Consider the following 16,476-nt stretch of genomic DNA (forward strand, 5'->3'; position numbering starts at 1 on the left):
AGAAAAGCCCTAATTTTTTTAAATGAAGCTAACATTAAATTAAGCAGAAATACACTCTATTTGTGGTAATGTGGTAAATGACTATTCTAGCTTCAAACGTCTGTTTTTTAATGCAATATCTACATAGGTGTACAGAGGCCTATTTCCAACAACCACCACTTCAGTGTTCTAATGGTACATTGTGTTTGCTAAATGTGTTAGAAGGCTAATGAATGTTTGGAAATCCCTTGAAAACCCTTGTGCAAGTATGTTAGCACAGCTGAAAACAGTTTTGCTGATTAGAGAAGCTATAAAACTGACCTTCCTTTGAGCTAGTTGAGAATCTGGAGCATTACATTTGTTGGTTCCATTAAACTCTCAAAATGGCCAGAAAAAGAGAACTTTCATGTGAAACTCGACAGTCTATTCTTGTTCTTGAAAAATGAAGGATATTCCATGCGAGAAATTGCCAAGAAACTGAAGATTTACTACAACGGTGTGTACTACTCCCTTCAGAGGAGAGCACAAACAGGCTGTAACCAGAGTAGAAAGAGAAGTTGGAGGCCGCGCTTCTCCACTGAGCAACAAGACAAATATGTTAGAGGCTCTAGTTTGAGAAACCGACACCTCACAGGTCCTCAACTGGCAGCTTCATTAAATAGTACCCGCAAAAATGCCAGTGTCAACGTCTACATGGATACCTGCCTTCAGGGCAGAGTGGCAAAGAAAAAGCCATATCTGAGACTCGCTAATAAAAGGAAAAGAATAATATGGGCAAAAGAACACAGACATTGGACAGATGAAGATTGGAAAAAAGTGTTATGGGCAGACGAATCGAAGTTTGAGGTGTTTGGATCACACAGAGGAACATTTGTGAGATGCAGAGCAACTGAAAAGATACTGGAAGAGTGCCTGACGCCCTCTGTCAAGCATGGTGGAGGTAATGTGATGGTCTGGGGTTGCTTTACTGCTGGTAAAGTGGGAGATTTGTACAGGGTAAAAGGAATTTTGAATAAGGAAGGCTATCACTCCATTCTGCAACGACATGCCATACCCTGTGGACAGCGCTTGATTGGAGCCAATTTCATCCTACAACAGGACAATGACCCAAAGCAACACCTCCAAATTATGCAGGAACTATTTAAGGAAGAAGCCGGCAGCTGGTATCTATCTGTAATGGAGTGCCAGCCCAGTCACCAGATCTCAACCCTATAGAGCTGTTGTGGGAGCAGCTTGACCGTATGGTACCAAAAAGTGCCCATCAACCCAATCCAACTTGTGGGGGGGAAGCATGGGGTGAAATATCTCCAGATTACCTCCGCAAATTAACCACTAGAATGCCAGAGGCCTGCAAAGCTGGAATTGCTGCAAAGGAGCATTCTGTGCCGAAAGCAAAGCGTGAAGAGAAAATTATTATTTCAAGTAAAAATCATTATTTCTAACCTCGTCAACGTCTGGACTATATTTTGTATTCATTATGGTACTCATTTCATAAATAAAAGTAGGATTTTTCATGGAAAGGACAAAATTGTCTGGGTGACCCCAAACTTTTGAACTGTAGTGTATGTATAAAACCAAGTAAAGTTAACTAAAAAGGTCACAAATTCAGTAACGAATAAAGTGCATGTAAAAGAAAGAAGTCACTATTCCAACCCTTTTATTCCAGTAAACAAAAGGCACAAAAGCAAGAATGAACAGGCCCCTTAATTTTTGGTTGCAATTTAAAAAAAAAAAAATACACGCTGGCCCTTTAATGATGCTCGAATCCTTTGATATTAATATATAATTTTTGAATTTAGAAATACGTCCTATCTCTGGAGCGCCAGCATTTTGGGTGCATCATGTTCCTCAGCCCTTAACTGCGGTAGAGGTACACATTCTCCATAAATAAATATATATATATTTTATTTATCAGGTTTATTTCCACTACCTTCCTCTGAAAAGGTTGCCTTGATTAATATTTTCTGCTGTCCGGTAACCATGGCAATGGGGTCAGCAGATATAATACTTAATTTAATCTTCTGACTGTTCTGTGTGCATCTCCACTGTCCCAAATAATAGAAAGGCTTTTTGCTTGCCTCTCACTGTTTCTGTTATTCTTTCGCCTTGAATATTATATTCCACATCGAAGTCTCTTTCACATGATCCAAAATGAGTAAACATTTTTTTTTTCATTCTTTATAGATAATTTTATATAAAAAAAAAAAATTGCAGACCTCTATTTCAGCCATTAGTTTTTTCTGTTCCTAATGTATTCCTTCCCCTCACCCACTCTCCATATAGATTCTTTAGCCCCAGCCTGGGATAGACAGCCCTATAAGGGTAGAGGTGCAAACGTAATCTTCCATAGAGCAGGAACCAGGTATAAGGTTTACCCTTACTAGACATTAGTCCTATCACAGTCCATCAAGTATCTTCACAACTGCTAGAATGGGGGACTTTGGTCCTAATTCTCCCCAGGCTTCCCCAGGAGGAGTTTAGTCGCGGCAGCAGTCAAACATGCTCCCTAGGTTAGACGTCCCTATACAGGTGGAGGCAAAACCTAATCTTCCATAGAGCAGTAACCAGGCATAAGGTGTACCTTTACTAGACATTAGTCCTATAAAAGTCCATCAAGTATCGGCGGAGGAGGGGACGCCGCGCTCTCCCTCTGCTGCTCGGGTCCGGCTGCCGCGGCTGCTGCGGCCTGCCGCTGCTCGGTGGCTCGAGCGATGGGCCGGATCCCGGGGACTCGAGCGGCGCTCCTCGCCCGTGAGTGAAAAGGGGAATTGGTGTTTGGGATAGTTTATTGTCCGTGACGCCACCCACGGTTATGGTGATTAGGTGTACACCACCGCTGCTCTGGCTGGGGATCCCGGGAGTGATGGTGTGGAGCAGCCAGTTGTTGTGTTGCCCCTCCGTGGGTAGGGGTTGGTGATCCCGGGGCCCAGTGATGGGGTTGGATGGTGGACTGGCGGGTATGGGGCCTGTGGAGGTGCAGGGGCGCAGGGGCAGCGCTGTGCCGCACGGCACGGAGGTACTCACTCAGCCAGTAAACACGACACAGTTCTCGGTAAACAAACGGCTGGTTGGACGGGTCCCTCAGACGGTTGCGCTGCTGATATCCCCTGCAGTTGACGGTGACGGTCTCTTCCCTGCACCTATGTGTTGTTGTTTGGTAGCGATGGGTTCCCACCGGTAACCCGCTCCCCAGCTTGGATATGAGCCGGAGGAGCTCCACTCTTGCCCGCAGGCGCTGGCCCTGGGAAACTGGTGCCTTGGCAGTGGCGGTGTCTCCCCTTAACGGTTGGACTGTTGCCTTCAAACGGGACTTGGTTGTTGGGAGACAGTCGTCCCCTTCACTGACGGATTTGGCAAATTCGGCGACTCCTAGCCTTGCCGGGATCCAAAAGGCCCCTGCCCTGGTGCTGACTAATCTTCGTATACCGCTCCGGTACCGCCGGGTCACCACCCGTCCACGGTCCTTTCGGCAACCTCCAATCAGTCTCGCCTGCAGACGGTCACCGCCGTCTGCCAACCTTGCTGTCTCAGTCCGGGGCACACACCCGGACCAACTTCAGGCTTCTTTCTGTCACTTTCTCTGTTGCTTTTCCTTAAGCTCCTCTACCACTTCCTCTCACTTTGAACTTCCACTTCTTTCTTCCTCCTAAACTGCATTCTTCACTCCTTCACTTCCCTAACTGTTCTTCTTCCTGTCCAAACTCTATCTCCTTCTAAACTCAACTGCCCGGTTCCTCCCGCCTCCAGGGCTGTGAACTCCTTGGTGGGTGGAGCCAACCGCTTGGCCCACCCCCTGGTGTGGACACCAGCCCCTGGAGGAAGGCAACAAGGATTTGTGTTTTGACCTAGTGTGTACCTGCAGGGAATGTGGGGTGCGTGTGGTGTTGTGACCTGTGACCTCTGGCTTGCCCAGGGCGTCACATATCCTCACTACTGCTAGAATGGGGGACCTCAGTCCTCATTTTCCCCAGGCTACCCCAGGATCAGTTTAATTTCAGCAGCAGTCAAGTATGATACCTGACTCCCTGGGATAGATGTCGCTATAAGGATAGAGGCGCAAACGTAATCTTCCATAGAGCAGTAACCAGGTATAAGGTTTACCCTTACTAGACATTAGTCCTATCACAGTCCATCAAGTATCCTCACAACTGCTAGAATGGGGGACTTTGGTCTTAATTCTCCCCAGGCTTCCCCAGGAGGAGTTTAGTCGCGGCAGCAGTCAAACATGCTCCCTGGGTTAGATGTCCCTGTAAAGGTGGAGGCAAAACCTAATCTTCCATAGAGCAGTAACCAGGCATTAGTTTTACCCTTACTAGATGTTAGTCCTATAAAAGTCCATAGAGTATCATCTCAACTGCTAGAATGGGGGACTTTGGTCCTATTTGTCCCCAGGCTACCCCAGGAGGAGTTTAATCGCAGCAGCAGTCAAGCATGCACCCTGACTCCTTGGGATAGACATCCCTATTAAAGTGGAGGCACAAACCTAATCTTCCATAGAGCAGTAACCAGGCATAAGGTTTACCCTTACTAGATGTTAGTCCTAGAAAGGTCCATCAAGTATCTTTATAACTGCTCGAACTGGGGATCTTAGTCCTAGTGCACCCCAGGCTACCTCAGGAGCAGTTTAATTTCAGCAGCAGTCAAGCATGCTCCCTGACGCTCCCTTCAAAGTTTATATCAATGACTTGTAATAAAGGAAGGTTCCAGCGGTTGAACCCCCTCCTCCTTTATCATAACATTTCTCACCTATCCAGTAGCTAGGGGATCAATGTTTTGAAACAGACTAACCTATTTAAGTACCATGGTGGTTGGTGATCTTCAGTTTGTGCGTCTGCAACAGTTGCAAAGACCCACAGTTGTAGATTTGCAAAAACTGCAACCTATAAATTGGCGATACTGATTTGATAATTCAGATGCACTGGTTTTCTCTGCTAAAATAAAATGGAACTCAGTTAATTAGTGCAGGATAATATATCTAGTTGCAGCTATACTAAGGGCAGAGATAGTCTTGTCCATTCCCTCTGGAATGTCATCCGGTACCTGGGTGACACTGGTGTAAAGAAATGTGTCTAGATAGTGCACTTTTATTGATTTTTCATGTGGATCAATAGCATAGCATGGTGCACTATTGATCTGTCTGCAGAATCAATCAAAGTAAGGGTCTATAGGCTTCTGTTCTGTGTCTTTTCAACTCCAGTGTCATATGTCCTCTTATTATTTGTCGAAGAGATTGTCTCAGATGAGAAAATGGTTTATCTCTTTTTTTCAAACAGTGCCACCCTTTTTTAAGGCGCTGTGAGAATCGAAATGTAATTCCCACTTAAAGGGGATATCCAGTCATTTTTTCTTACAATGTACCTAAGAACTAAGAGGCAGGTAGTTGCTAACTACCTGCATGTTGTGCCCGGCGCCCTTCTCCGTTGGCACAGAGTGGTCACAGACTGTGGCTTTTTCACCTTGAGCTTCCCCCAGTGCTACTACACAGACAATGTCTTCCACGGGTCTTTGCTCAAGAGGTATGTCGCGCCTATGGAGCCATCACCTTTGCCACCAGCTCCAATCACTGGTGACGGGAACTTAGAATTTGAGATAGCAAATATCATGGATTCTCACTTTGTTCACTGCTCTCTGCAGTATTTGGTGCACTAGAGGGGGTATGGTCCTGAGGAGAGGATGTGGTTACCAGCATCGGAGGTGAACACTGGTAGGTTAATACTCTCCTTCCATGCATATCATCCTGATAAACCTGGTCCTGAGGTTCCAGAGGCCCCTCATAGAAGGGGGGTACTGTCATGAGTGTATCTCACTCGGGGGAAACCCTGAGTGAATCTGCAGAAGGTCAAGTTCACTAATGTTATTTGATAACATCTCCTTGCTTGTGGTGCTGTAAGGGTTAAGCATCCTTTCCTGCCTGGCTGCCGCCTGTAGCTGCCAATCTCAGGTTTGGCTCTTTGGGATCACTCCCCTTCCGTATTTAAGCTTTGTGATCTGCTCACATGAAGTCTGTGATAGAAACTGAATTCTTATTTCTATGTGGTCAACTTTGGAAGGAGCCTACTTTGGAAGAAGTCTGTCGTGTTGTGTGCTGCAGTGGTGTTTGCTGCACTGAAGCCGCCTGGAGTGTCTTTTTCTTTGCATGTCTGTTTCACCTGTTTGTATTCCTTCCCTCATGTTTTTGTATTGTAGTGGTGAGTCTAATGATCTCGTCGACCTATGCACTAGCCAGGGTGAGTGGTGGGCTAGCTGAGGGCCTAAGGTATCCGGCTCAGCGACAGGTTGCAAGAACCTGTATAGGGTCGTTGGGGAGCTCAAGAGTCAGCTTAAGGCGAGTTCAGGTGACCTCTCACCACTCTCCCTAACGGCAGGGATCTCCATTGTAACGTGACCCCTGTGTGTTGTAACATCTTCTGGGGGTATACCAGGTACTAGGTAAACCCCGCTAGTCACATATGTGACACCTTCACACTGTGTTACCAGTGTTTTGGATTTGAGTTTCATCATAGTTTGGTCTAGGTGTCAGTTCTTACCATCAGTTTTTCATCATTGTTTTTCACATATGGCTAAATAAATTACAAAGCTTTTATTCATTACAGTGTTAATCATAGATAACACACGGACTTCCTACTGACGCCATCCATGTGTTCTCCGTTATTTTCGTGAATCAATTCGATGCATATCAAATTTGTATCTGTTTTGGGGGATATTCTCTGAACCCAGCAAATTCGAACAATTTGCGATTCATCTTGTGCAAATTGCTAAAAGAATGAAAGTTACCATTTTACACAAAACCTAAGATTGTCTCAGACACAGAAGGCTAACATGACCTCAACTGAGGGCAAACTGGCTTTCCTATAATTCCTTATAGCTGTAACATTACATGATATGGGGACTATCACAGCCTGTATAAAAGCCAGGAAGGTCATTTCAGCAGCCATTTTGGTCTGAATCTGGAAAGTGAGAGGATGTCACAGTTTTGCAATAGGGTTATGATTGAAGACAAAGCTTTAAAATACTGAATAAACATTGTAGATAGGGTGTGACAGCACAATAGTGAAATACAGCAGTGACATTAATAAGGCCATGTTTGCATTTAAGAGTTTTTAAAGGTGTTGGAAGGAGTCCTAGGAAACCTTTTTCTTCACCATCTTCCACCATTACTTCGCAGGCGGTCAAATAAATGCATAATGATCATTGAGTAATGATGACAGATCCTTCCCTGCATCCTTACTGTCCAAGCTTTTTTTGGGGTGGTATTGGTTTAAAAAAAAGTAGAACAACTACAGCCCCATATTAGGAAGTAGGAATGAAAAAAATATATGGATGAATTTTGTTTGCTTGTACAGTATATCAGATGCAGAAGAAAGTGACACATTGCTATTTAAAAAGTCCCAGTTGAACTAAAATATCCCAATATTTAAATTGTTTATTACATTAGCCTTTAAAGACACACTCCTATAAAATTGTTATCCTCTTAATATATTGCCATCATCATATTAAACAGTACTTTGTACTTGCAATTGCTCATTTTGCCTTTGTACCCAGTTAACTCTTCTTTTTTCCATTAGGTCTATGACATCACATGATTAAAAACTGACTATCTGAGTCTTTCTAAGCTATATGTAGAAACAAGAAGCCACTTTTCCCTGCAAGAGTTATCCCTGCAAAAGTCCCTAGCAGGGGGGAGGCGCAGAGCAATTGGGTCAGGAGTTCAAGAAGGGGGTGACTCATGCAGGGAAAAGAGACTTCATGTTTCTATACAGAGCAGAGAAAAGAGAAGAATTAACTGGGAAGAAAGACAAAATGAACACTTATAAGTACACACTGCTATATAATATGATGATTGCAACATATTAAAAGGATAAAAACTTTGATGGGAGTGCTTTTTTTAAGTGCCTATTTAAAGAAGCGCTTCTATCAAAGTTTTTATTTTGTGTACTTACAATTGCTCCTTTCTACCCAGTTAATTCTTCTCTTTTCTCTATAGAAACTGGAAGTTTCAGGTCCCTACAAGAATCTTTTCCCTCTTCAACTCCTGACCCAGCTTCCCCCCTCACTGCCGCTTACTTTTTCAGTGATGATTAATTCAGTAAAAATTGACTTTCTCTTTCTACATAGAGCTTAGAGAGACAGAGAGATTCCATATCCTTCCTATAAGTGTCATGGTCATTCTTTGAGCTATATAATGTAGAATGAATAAAAAAAATGTTGGTGGCGGACCTCTGCAAAAATTGACGGTACAGCTCTGGCTAGGCTGCTTCAGGAAAAAGACCACCAGTGTTTTCTGTAATAAGAATAAACGTAAAGATGCAAAAAAGACACCAGAGAAGACGCTTAAGGAAAAACACAGTCATCATGTCCTGAAGTGTCAGAGTCCCGAAGTGTCTTCCTATAACAGAAACTCAGCGGCTATGTTCTTGTCTTTAAGACGCTATGTGCACATGCCATGTCCAAGAAAAAATGGTCCATTTTTCATCAGAATGATGGATCCGATTTTCATCAATATTTGATCTGTTTCCGTTTTTATCATCATTTTTGCATCTGTTTTTTTCTGATGCAAAAAAAAAATCATTCTAAGCTTCTGCTGCCCATTAAAAAAAATAAAGAAAACTGACCGCAAATGCTTGTTTTTCCTTCTCGTGAGGTTCATCCACAAAGTGGCTAAAAAACAGACATGCCACTGTTTTCTGTTTGTTTTTATTTTTTCTTGGACCATCATTCCTCAAAAATGAAAAGACATTCCTAATATGGGTTCATATTCCACCTGCTTAAAACACAGATAAAAAACTGACTTGTTGATAGACCTTTCTATGGTGTCCTTTGAAGGGACTACTGTTCTGTAGTAAGGAGCTACAGGGGCTTTATGTGCCGACATGCTTGATCTGCACACACAGCTCGGCCATGTAATTGTGGCCTGCTGGTTATGAGGCAAGCCAGTATGGTGGCAATATGATGTAGCTGTATAGGCTGACTGTGTAGGGTGGATGTATGGGCTGACGATATGGGTTGACTGCATGGGGTGGATGTATAGGCTGACTGTATGTGAGGCTTTATGTGGTGGATGTATCGGGTGTCTGTATAGGCTGACTGCATGGGGTGGATGTATAGACTGACTGTATGGGAGGCTTTATGTGGTGGATGTATCGGGTGTCTGTATAGGCTGACTGCATGGGGTGGATGTATAGGCTGACTGTATGGGGTGGATGTATAGGCTGACTGTATGGGAGGCTTTATGTGGTGGATGTATCGGGTGTCTGTATGGGCTAACTGTATGGGGTGGATGTTTGACCTTACTGTATGGGGTGGATGTATGGGATGACTGTATGGGGTGGATGTTTGGCCTGACTATATGGGGTTGATGTATGGTCTGACTGTATGGGGTGGATGTTTGGCCTAACTGTATGGGGTGGATGTTTGACCTGACTGTATGGGGTTGATGTATGGGCTTACTGTATGGGGTGGATGTATGGGATGACTGTATGGGGTGGATGTTTGGCCTGACTATATGGGGTTGATTTATGGGCTGACTGTATGGGGTGGATGTTTGGCCTGACTGTATGTGGTTGATGTTTGGGCTTACTGTATGGGGTTGATGTATGGGATGACTGTATGGGGTGGTTTTATGGGGTGGATATATGGGATGACTGTATGGACTGACTGTATTGGATGGCTGTATGGGCTGACTGGGGTGACGTTTTGTGGTGGATGTATCGGGTGGCTGTATGGGCTAAATATATGGAGTAGATGTTTGGACTGACTGTATGGGGTAGCTTTATGGGGTTTATTTATGGGGTGACTGCTTGGGCTGATTGTAAAGGGTGTATGTTTGGGCTGACTGTATGGAATGGATTTTTGGGCTGACTGTATGGAATGGATGTATGGGGTTATTGTATGGACTTACTGTATGGGGTGGATGTGTGTGGTAGCTGTATGGGTGACTTTATGGTTTGTATGTATGGGGTGGCTGTATGGGCTGACTGTATGGGTGACTTTATGGTTTGTATGTATGGGGTGGCTGTATGGGCTGACTGTATGGAGTTGCTTTAGGGGATGGATGGATGGGCTGACTGTATGGGGTGGCTTTATAGTTTGGATGTATGGAGTGGCTGTATTACTTGTCATGAGCCTGAGCCCTTGTGTCCAGGTGCACTTTCAGGGGGTGTAAATGGGCATGGAAGGGATATGGCCAAGAAAAGAGGCAGCACTAAGCAAAAAAAATATTCCCATCCTCTTGCAACAGTATTTCAATCAATTAACAAGTATGAATTAGTGGTACAGTATTTTAAAAAAACATATTCAGACTATAAAACATGGCAGTATTACAGCCGGTGAATACCTAAAAGACCTAAAGTATTTTTATTTTCAGCAATGCCCTGGACCAGAAGAGAAACAGATTTGCAACCACAGAGCAGCCATCCTCGGAAACATAATGAGAATTTATAATTTCTTTAATTTTGCAATATCCATGTAAAGAGTTTTTATTTGCCCCGGCTATTACTGATGTTCTCCGTTCTCTGGTCATTTAGTGGGCGCCCCCAGCCTTCTCCGAGTCCTCATATTCCACTGTGACTTGAGCACTGATTGCAGGTGAGCTTGGTTAACAGCTCTGCAGAGCCAGAAGAAAAGGTCACTCTTCTTTTTTTTTTGTTGCACTATTATTATTCGTAACAAAGCCCTTGCTCCATTATTCTTCCTAATTTGCTGGACTCCTAATGGGAGCTGTTCCTCCCAATTACTATGGCTGCCAACGGCTAATTTGGTTACCCTCAGTGTCCGCAAAAAAAAAAAAAAAGAAAGTGTGATGTTTCTATGGGGGACATTAACATACTATACATCCCAGGAATGGCAAACAGCTGCACGCAACTTCTTCCTGGATAATTAGGGGTGATTAGCCTCTCCCATTATTTCTATTTTCACCTCCCAGACTTTGGACCACGGACGGAGCAGCTGATAGTAGGCTACGAGTCGTGTGGGCTATAGAGCCTCTTTGTTGAAAAAATTGAGGAAGAAATGGGATTGTAAACCTTTCACCTCTGTTCTCATGAAGCTGAAGATCACTGAGTCATTACAGAGTTATTCTGGGTCTGTGGCACGTAGATGTGTTTAAATATAGGGTGGGTGAAGCCACCAGATTACTCTCGAATGGGTCTGCGCATGGTGGAGTAGACGTTGAGTTGCTCCTGAGTCTTCCAGTCGTCAAAATATCAGGTCAGATGTGAAAGTGTTCAGAAGCTCTAGAGAAAACCTCCAACTCTTCAATTACAGAATCAAAGGTTTCCCTGAGGCCTTTTTCAACATTTGATGGAAATTTCATGGTGTTTTTTTGCTTAAAGGGCACCAATCACCAGGATTTTCCTATATAGCCTAAAGCCAGTGCTATACTGGCACTATCATGCTGATTCTATACATACCTTTAGTTGTCAGCTCGGATGTATAGGTTCTGAAACACAAGCAAGTAAAGTTTGTAAAGTGAGCAGCTTTTTGAATGACAGCAGCTGCCGATCAGCTGATTGCTGGGGTGGGTATTCATAGTGATTCCTGCCAGCCTGCCTGTCCATCCTCCCCTATCTGTTATTTATGCTAATTCTTTTATAGAATCGATTTACTGACTAGAAGGACCTGTGCTGATGTCATACCCATGTGACCAGAAGGGACATGACCTTAACCAACAGAAAAATAATGTTGCTTCCTGGTACCAACTATGTTGGCTGAGGCCCCGCCCCTTCTGGTCACATGGGTATAACATCAGTACAGGTCCTTCTAGTCAATTAGTAAAACTATTCTATAATATATTTAGCATAAATAAAAGGAGCACTCGTCTGAGCGTCGTACTGTGTTTGTGAGAGCCAGCCGACAGCTATCTAAAGTGTATGGTGGCCTTAAGGCCCAGTCACACAAAGAGATAAATCTGCGGCAGATCTGTGGTTGCAGTGAAATTGTGGACAATCAGTGCCAGGTTTGTGGCTGTGTACAAATGGAACAATATGTCCATGATTTCACTGCAACCACAGATCTGCCAAAGATTTATCTCTGTGTGTGACGGGGCCTTTACTCTTTAAAGTAACTAAAAGAGCATGTCTCCTGAAGACAACCCCTGTCCATATATCCTTATGCCCTATGAGGACCCCTTATGAGCCTCAAGGATGCTTTACACGCTGCAATATCGCTAACAAGATATCGTTGGGGTCACGGTGGTTGTGACGCACATCCGGCCTCGTTAGCGAGATCGCAGCGTGTGACTCCTCTGAGCGACAGTAAACGATCGCAAAAGAGGGAAAAATCGGTGGTCATGGAGAGGGCATTCTAAAACAAAATATCGTTTTCTGCTCAGTAGCGATGTGGTTCGTCGCCTCTGCGGCACCACGCATCGCTTTGTGTGACACCGCCGTAGCGATAACCATCACCTTACCTCCGTCCACCGGAAAAGAAGGAAGGAAGGAGGTGGGCGGCATGTTCCGGCCGCTCATCTCCTCCCCTCCTTTTCTATTGGGCGGCGGTTCAGTGACGCTGCTGTGACGTCGCTGTGACGCTGAACGAACCACCCCCTTAGAAAGGAGGCGATTCGCCGGCCACAGCGACGTCGCTGACCAGGTATGTGCGTGTGACGCTGCCGTAGCAATAATGTTCGCTACGGCAGCAATCACACAATATCGCACACACGACGGGAGGGTGCTATCGCTCGCAACATCGCTAGCAATTGCTAGCGATGTTGCAGCGTGTAAAGTACCCCTTAACGGAGAGTTGCTATATAGGAGTTGATCCTGTTCTGGTGGACTTCTTTGAACCCTCAGAAACATTACCATATGTGTACTATATTAATAATGTTAGGTGAAATTATGTTTTATGGTGAAATTATTTTCTTTCTATTTCCATATTAGGCCTAGGACACATGGCAAGAAAAACGGTGAGTGGAATGCGATAAAAAAATCGCATTCCACTCGGACCAATATAACTCTACGGGGCAGCTCCCATGAATGATTATTTTCTCAGCCCTCATCGGACCAAGAAAACAGTCACAGCATGCTGTGGGTCCAATGCGATCCTGTTCCACTCGCACCCATGCAAGTCTATGGGGAAAGAGAAACATCGCACTGCTCTTGCGTTACACCGGTGTAATGCGATAGCAGTGCGATTCTCGCATCAGCCGGCAATGGAGGAGATAAGGAGATAAATCCCTCCCCTCCGCAGCGCCAGCCCTCCCCATCGCAGCGCTTGCCCTCCCCTCCGCAGAGCTGGCCCTTACCTTCTGCAGCGCCGGCTCCCCCTCCGCAACTGTGGTCTGATCACACGATCGGACCACAGTCACATGACACTCGCATGACACTCGACTCCTACTGTGCTGCGAGCACGTGCCGAGTGTCATGCGAGCACTCACACAAATCCCCGTGTGATCTCGGCCTTTTGGCCCCACCAGTGCTAACTGGAACCTTCAGTAGTTGAGAAATTCTTCTGTAACCAATACGATTAGTATATTTTTCAATAAACAGGTTGCAAAGGTTTTGAGGCAGCTCACTGGCTTTACCCATCATGAGATGTTTCTTGTGTGGCACATTGGTAATGAGACACCTTTTTATAGGCCATCAGCTGAACCAGCTATTATTTTTCACTTAAGGCCGCTTTACACGCTGCAATATCGGTACCGAGATCGCTAGCATGGGTACCTGCCCCCATCTGTTGTGCGACACAGGCAAATCGCTGCCCGTGGCGCACAACATTGCCCAGGCCTGTCACACATACTTACCTGCCCGGCGACGTCGCTGTGACCGGCGAACCACCTCCTTTCTAAGGGGGCGGGTCGTTCAGCGTCACAGCGACATCACTAAGCGTCACTGAACCGCCGCCCAATAGAAGCGGAGGGGCGGAGATGAGCGGGACGTAACATCCCGCCCACCTCCTTCCTTCCGCATAGCGTCCGGGAGGCAGGTAAGTTGAGCTTCTTCGTTCCTGCGGCGTCACACGGAGTGATGTGTGCTGCCGCAGGAACGAGGAACAACTTCGTTACTGCTGCAGTAACGATAATTGAGAATGGACCCCCATGTCACCGATGAGCAATTTTGCACGTTTTTGCGACGATGCAAAATCGCTCATAGGTGTCACACGCAACAACATCGCTAATGCGGCTGGATGTGCGTCACCAATTCCGTGACCCCAACGACTCCGCATTAGCGATGTCGCAGCGTGTAAAGCCCCCTTAAGTAGATGTACTGCTTTCTAATTGCTGGTAGATTTCAGCTGATGTTAGGACATTCCATGGCTTTTTGCACCTCTCTCTCTTCATGTGTTCAATACTTTTTCCCTGTATCATTTTTCATTATTACACATAACTTAATTTACAGACATCTCTGGTTTCATTTCTTTCTCTGTGTGGATTGGATGGGTTGTTACCAACATCTGGTGAGAAATTAATGTCAATATAGCACCTTTAGAGATATATATCCACTTAAGGGTGCTTTACATGCTGCCACATCGCTAGCGATAGCTAGGGATGTCGTGCGCGATAGTACCAGACCCCGTTGTTCGTGTGACATTTGGTGATCGCTGCCGTAGCAAACATTATCGCTACAGCAGCGTCACACGCGCATACCTTGTCAGCGACCTCGCTGTGACCGCCGAACAATCCCTCCTTCAAAGCGGAGGTGCGTTCGGCGTCATAGCGACGTCACTGCGGCGTCACTAAGCGGTCACCCAATAGCAGAAAAGGGGCGGAGATGAGCGGCCGGAACATGCCGCCCACCTCTTTCCTGCCTCATTGCCGGTGGACGCAGGTAAGGAGATGTTCGTCGTTCCTTAGCGATGTGTGATGCCGCAGGAACGACGAACAACCAGCGGCATGCATCACCACCGATATTATGGAAAGGAGCGACGTGTCAACGATCAACGATTTTTGACGTTTTGCAATCGTTGCTCCTTCGTGTCACACACTGCGATGTCGCTAACGGCGCCGGATGTGCGTCACTAACGACGTGACCCCGACAATATATCGTTAGCGATGTCGCAGCGTGTAAAGCACCCTTTAGAAAATTGGGACATGTTCAATACTCGTTTTACCCACTGTACATATTTTTACAATTGCCTTTTATTAACTTTGTGTATTAGGTTATGCGATCCATTATATCGCACATACATAGTTTTTGACTACGTTTTTTTTTTCCATAGGACACTACAAGACGTAAGCCTACACCTTCAAGAGCTAAGGACGATAGATAACTGGGGCTTTCCACTACCGACGGCCTCTCTCGCTCTATCATGGCTGTGATATTATTTTCCTATCTCTGCTGGAATTAGCAGAATCTGCTTTCACAAGCACAAACTCTGTGAAATCATAGTCCGATTAATGCTATTAATGCAAAATATAATAGCTGGATGAAAGCGAGGAGTGTAACATCAGCCCAGTCATTTCTTCATGCTGGCAAGGGTACGTGGTCAGATTCTCAGACGCTGAGTTTTTTCTTTGTCCGTGCTGTAATCTTGGATATCCACTATGTGGAATTTTCTTTTTTCAAAGGTAAAAGATGAGGATTCTTCATATACATATACAAACATTGATCAAGACCCCCCCCAAAACAAAAATAACATTTCTGATTCTAAAGGCCGCTTTACACGCAATGACATCACTAACGAGATGTCGTTGGGGTCACGGAATTCGTGATGCACATCCGGCCTCGTTAGCGACGTCAAATATCGTTGCTCATTTTGGACGCAGGTTGTTCGTCGTTCCTGAGGCAACACACATCGCTACGTGTGACACCCCAGGTACAGCGAACAATAGCGTTCCTGCGTCCTCCGGCAATGAGGTGGGAGTGACGTTCATGCGGCTGCTCTCCGCCTCTCCGCTTCTATTGGTGGCCCACTGTGTGACGTCGCTGTGATGCCGCACGAACCGCCCCCTTAAAAAAGAGGTCATTCGCCAGCCATAGCAACGTCGTTAGGAAGGTAAGTTCGTGTGATGCGTACCTGTGATATCGTTCGCCATGGGCAGCGATTTGCCCGTGACGCAAGAACGACAGGGGCGGGTGCTATCGCTAGTGATGTCGCAGCGTGTAAAGCGGCCTTTAGAGTCATCCTCTTAAAAAATCAATTCAGCTACTCAAAAAGGGGCATATAGAATAAAAAAAAAATGGTCTGATTTTTTTTTGGGTAAGGGACAGAAACGTTTGTCCACAGTATCTGTATGGTATTGCAGCTCAGCTCAAAAAGAAAATTAGAATGTGAGTTCCATTTTTCGCATCGTGCATCACTGCACGTGCATTTCAGTCTACAAAACATTGTTCATGTTGATCCCCTGGAATCAATATTTGGCATGACATGATTCATACTTTTGCTTGTGTGCCCAACATATCTAACATATCCCACTGAATAACCCATTCCCGCATTCGTTTGCTCCAAAGGAATCAGAGCTTAATATTGGAGTTTCTGCAATAAGTAATTTGTGCGAAAGTTTCAGAAAAAAAAAATTAAATTAAAATGATCATCCATTTAATTACACTAAATGTGAAGGGG

General features: G+C 45.1%; 1 long non-coding RNA gene across 1 annotated transcript in view; it reads left to right on the forward strand.

The window, feature by feature from the left end:
• Nucleotides 1-15,330, forward strand: part of LOC142254560 (uncharacterized) — a 577,678-nt gene extending 562,348 nt beyond the window's left edge. The window contains exon 3 of the long non-coding RNA XR_012727256.1: nt 15,133-15,330. This is a non-coding gene — a long non-coding RNA (uncharacterized LOC142254560). The remainder of the gene's footprint in view (nt 1-15,132) is intronic.
• Nucleotides 15,331-16,476: the final 1,146 nt, after the last annotated feature.

This window comes from Anomaloglossus baeobatrachus, chromosome 10, assembly GCF_048569485.1.
Source record: "Anomaloglossus baeobatrachus isolate aAnoBae1 chromosome 10, aAnoBae1.hap1, whole genome shotgun sequence".
Taxonomy (NCBI): domain Eukaryota; kingdom Metazoa; phylum Chordata; class Amphibia; order Anura; family Aromobatidae; genus Anomaloglossus; species Anomaloglossus baeobatrachus.